Below are 5,233 nucleotides of genomic sequence, written 5' to 3'. Positions count from 1 at the left end.
AAAAAAGTTTATATTATTTTTTTTACACTAGATCTTTCCCATTTCCTTTACTCATACCCCATCCATCAAATTGTGCAACCCTATGATTAACCACCCCCCTCTCTGCCCATCCTCACCCCTCTGCTCCCACCCTTCCCCTCTTGGATTTTCATACACGTTCTGTGATAATGGTCTTATATAGTACTTCTCCTTATGGAACTGATTTAAGTCATTTAACATAATGCTCTCCAGTCCCTCCCAAGTTAGGTAGTGATTTATTAAATCATTGCTCCTGCATGTATTCCTTCATGTGATTGTACCATAATTTATCAATTCATTCCATTGTGGTTAGACACTTGGGCCATTTCCATGTACTTACTTATGATGGTGAATAATGCTGCTATGAACATTGGTTTACAAGTCTCCATTCTCTCTTACAAATGCCTCAGTTCTCATTTTCTCAGGAAATATTCCAAGCAGTGGAATAGCTGGGTCAAATGGAATTTCTATGTTCAGATTTCTGAGGAAATGCCAAAATAACTTGTAGAGTGGTGTACCATTTTACAATCCCACCAACAATATATAAGAGTTCACATCTTTCCATATCCTCTACAACATTATGTTATCTGCTGTCCTTTTGCACTTTGCCACTGCTCCTGGAGTGAGATGGTATCTCATTGTGGTTTTGATTTGCATCTCTTCTTGCCAGGGATCTAGAACATTTCTTCATGTGTCTGTTGGCCATCCGGTTATCTTCCTCTGTGAAAATTCTTTCTATGTCTTTTTCCCATTTTGTAATTGTGTTATCAGTCTTTTTCTTGTGGAGGCCCTGTAGGATTCTATAAACTTTTTATATGAGACCTTTGTCTGAAATGGTATTGCTAAATGTTTGTTCCTGGTCAGTAGGTTTTCTTTTCACTCTGTTGGAAAATGTTTTTGATGCAAACAGAAATTTAATCTCTAGAAGGTCCCATTCACCAATTTTATCCTCTCCACATTGAAGATTTATGGCTGTATTTGGCAGTCTCTTCCTACCATCGGCTAGGGTGTCTAAGCTTGATCTCAGTTTGTCTCTAATGAACTTTGTGGTTTGGGGCTTTACTCTGAGGTCTCTAATCCACTTTGAGTTGATTTTTGTGTATGATTTTAGATGTGGGTCCTGTTTCAGGTTTCTGCAGAAAGGCGAGGTTTTATTAGCATAGTTATGCTAGTTTCGTTTTGGTATTGTTGCTGGTACTTTGATCCATCCTCCATCTCTTTGAGGATAATTTCCTTCAGTATTTTCTGCATCTTACTTTTACAAACTGCCTTAATTTCTGCTTCTCTGAGAATATCTTGGTCTGTCAAACATATTTGATGGACAGCTTTGCTGGATACAATATTCTTGGTTTAAAGTTGTGTTCTTTGATTGTTTGACAAATGTCATTCCACTGTCTTCTTGCTTGCATGGTTTCTGCTAAGAAATTTGTACTTACTCTTATTTACTCTCCTTTATAAATTACTGTTTATTTTCCCCTAGCTTCCTTCAAAATTCTTTGCTTGTCTTTGATTCTGGCAAATTTGACTATGGTATGCACTGGTGTTTTTCTTTTGAGGTCTGTTCCATATGGAGTTCACCCAGCTTCTTGTAGGTATATTCTCTCATTCTTCGTTATTGCTGGAAAGTTTTCTTCTAGTAGCTCTTCCACAACTTTCTCAGTGTCTTTTTTTTTACTTCTTATTCTGATATTCCAGTTATGCATTTCCAATTATAATTATATTCAATTATGCAAATATTTCCTCTTGATGGTGTCCTCCATTATTTTTAGGTTTTCTTCATTTTCCTTCCTTTTTAAAATATTTGTTTATTATAAATTTTTAATTAACGTGCAAGGGAGAGGGATGAGAATGTACCGTGACACAGAACCATGGATTTCAGCCTGCTGTGTCCAAGCCTGACCTCCAGGGGCTCCTTCAGTTGCCCAGGGATCCTTAGCAAAATGCGGACCTTGGGGATGTGGCCAAGATAAGGAGCCGGTAAAGGTTGATATTGACTAACCAAGAGGCAAAGTGAAATTGTAAATGAATCTGTGGTCTCTAACAGATGGACCTCTCTCCCTCCCCCTCCCCCCCCACTCTGGCAAATGACTTTAGTCTCTAAAGCAGGTGCAGACATACTGAGGGTTTGAGATTAACTAGTAGAAGAATAATGACTACACTTTTGGATTTGATCTCACGCTTCCAAAATTTTTATCTGCGGGTATGTTTCACCATTTGTGTAATGAGTACAGGAACAATCCTCTGTATGTGAGTAAGGGTGTACATATTAGGAAATATGTTTAAAACTTTTTCATTGATAGAGATTCATGAGAAAAATCCTCAAGACACCATGTTCCACACTGCTGAGCCTGGCATTCAAGCTCTGTGGTGACTTTTCAGCCCATGCACCTGGAAGCAGCATCCCTTCTATCTTCTTTCCTGCATGGTCTGGGGGGACAAGTTCTTCACCTGGGTTAGGAGCTAATAAGCTGTTGAAAGGCTTCGAGCTCTGCCCTTTCCTTCTGTCAACGAGCCCCACAAAGAGACCAGAGTGCCCAGATTAGGTAAGTCCTCTGACTGTAAACAAGTAGGCAAGGGCAACACACTTCCCACCCAGCCTGAGTACTGGCTCTGGCCTTACAACATCCGGATCGGGGTATCTCGGGCAGGACTAGACTGATAAGGCTCCTGTGCTGGCTTGAGAGAGGTACTAGCACCAGAGGGCTGGCTGGCATGGGATGGGAGCCCTGGCCAACATGTTTGATCTCCTTGCTGGGTGGAGCCAGACATATCCCTCAGCCGGGGGTGTGGGGGGTCAGCCCCTGTGCATCTTCCTGCTGGAAAAAGCCATAGATCCGTGAGATTCTGAACAAGACCTCCCAATTGCAAAGCCAAAGATAGCTTCAGAAGGACCTTAGAGCACTATTCAGCCTCTCATTTGACAGCCAGGTGGACTGAGGTCCAGACAAGGAAGGACTGCCCAAGGGCACCCAGCTAGAAGCCCAGTGCTCCTTCTGCTGCATCTCCAGGCCTGCCGCACCCCTCTGTGCCCATGTGCCCAGACCTGCTTTCACCAGGATTAGCACAAACTGAGCACAACCAAAGCAGAAGCTGAGATAGGGTGACATCCTTTGTCAGAGGACTGACTGGTGACAGCTCTGCCCAGCTGGGCATGTCTGTAAAACTGAGGAACAGCCATTGAGACTGTCCTGGCCTTCCCTCTACCTCCACTGCCTCCGCCCGCCAAAGTCAGAAGGCCTCTCTCACCAGGCCGAACCCTAGGATGTGGAGGGCCGTGGAAGAGCCATCCTGTGAGCAGCCTAAGGGAGGGGTGCAGCAGATGGCTTTCCTGAGAAGGCAAGTTTGGGGAAGGGGAGAAAACACACACCCTGCCGTTCATTTGGGGCTTCTGTACTTATATTTATTTATTTTTTCTGTCCAGTTTATTTTTATTTTATATTGGTTTGTATACAAAAGTCATATACATTGTTTACCACAAAAGCCATGTACATTGTCATTTTCCTTCCTTTTTTGATTCTGTGTTTTGCCCTTCCAGATCAGTGCTGAAAGCTCTCTATTCAATTTTGCTGGTTCTATGTTCCATCTCCTCAGTTCTGCTCATCTGTCCTTCCAGCGTGTTGACAGCAGCTGAGTCACTGTTCATAATATTCTGGATTGCAGTTTCTTGTTTTTTAGAGTTTCAAATACCCGATTTGTTTTCTCGGCATTGTCTTTGATCACTTTTTTAAGTTTCTTTTGGCTTTTGCTTGTAGAATGCTGCAATTCCTCAAGGTTTTTTTTTTTTCACCCATTGAAAATATTCGATCATTGTTCTTTTGAATTCTGTGTCAGAGTTCATCAGATTTTTCAGCTTCAAGAAATCCATTGATTCTGTGTTTTTGTTTGTTTTTAATTTTGCTTTAATTTTATACTGGTTTACTTATAAAGTTCATATACATTATTTTTCACACAGAATCTTTCCCTTTCCTTTACCCACCCCTCCCTCGATCCATTCAACTTGTGTAACCCTATGATTAAGCCACCCTCTCCACTCTGCATCCTCATAGTCATTCTACAATAATGGTCTTTTCTTTTTTACAATAATGGTCTTATCCTTTCTTATGAGACTGAGTTAGTTTACTTAGCATAATACTCTCTAGTCCTCCCATGTTAAGTAGTAATTTTCAAAATCATTGTTCTGTGTGCTGTATAGTATTCGTTTTGTGACTGTACCATAATTTCTCAGTCCATTCTATTGTGGTTGGACATTTGGGCTGTTTCCATGTTCTTGCTATGGTGAATAATGCTGCTATGAACATTGGTGTCTAAGTCTGTGCTTCAGTTCTCGTTTTCTCAGGGCTATTCTGTGTTTTGATTACTTTCTGGGGACAAAATCTTGTTTTGATTTTGTGTAGACTGAGGTAATCTGTTTCTTTCATGTCATTACTGTGGTGGAGTTTACCTTGCGTAGGACCCTAAACGGTCCTTGGTCTAAACTACCTTGGTGGGAGAGCTTTAGTTTGCTTTAGTTTAGGAGCTCAGTCCTCCAATTAGGAGGACAAGAGCAAGTCACTTTGCCTGTGTTCCTTCCTCTCTCATCCTGTGGAAAAGTTAACTGGGTCTGGGGTGTGGGGACAACTGTTTCTGTTCCTTCCTCAGTTGTCCAAAAGTTAAGTTCTCCAGGGTGGAAAGCTTGTTTTTGGTGTTTTGTTTTTTTCATTGCAGCCCTCTCTCCTGACGTCTGTTGCCCTCCTTGGTCTGTGGAGTGGTGCAGCCAGGTTCCCCAACTCTTCACCACTTTCACTGATGTTTTGCAGCAAAGACTTTGTCTCTGTTCTTTGGCTCCAGGACAGTATTCCTGTGGATGCTGATTGCTGAGGCCCTCGCCTTCCAGGTAAGGCATAGGGCTGGCAGAACAGGATGATATCTACAGGGAGGACAATATCTCAGCTAGATCCCAGCCCTTGGGCTTGCAGTGGAGCTGAGTGCAGAGGTGTAAATTCTGAAAATTGCCAACTGCCAGATTCAGGCTATAAGCTTGTAAGGAAAGATAACAGCCTTTTTAAAATTTTTTTTATTTTTTCACTGCTGCTGCCATTGGAGTTGATTATATCCAAGCAAAATGACATTGTTGCCAACTTCATCATGCTTGGGAGGGTGGAGGGACAGCGCAGGAGGGGAAGACCCTCTATGAGATGGATTGATTCGGTGACTGGGGTAATCGGGATGGGTGTGT

The sequence above is a fragment of the Elephantulus edwardii genome, unplaced genomic scaffold (assembly GCF_000299155.1).
Source record: "Elephantulus edwardii isolate Elephantulus edwardi_28Jun2011 unplaced genomic scaffold, EleEdw1.0 scaffold00178, whole genome shotgun sequence".
NCBI lineage: Eukaryota > Metazoa > Chordata > Mammalia > Macroscelidea > Macroscelididae > Elephantulus > Elephantulus edwardii.
Note: the sequence above shows the minus strand (reverse complement) of the source record.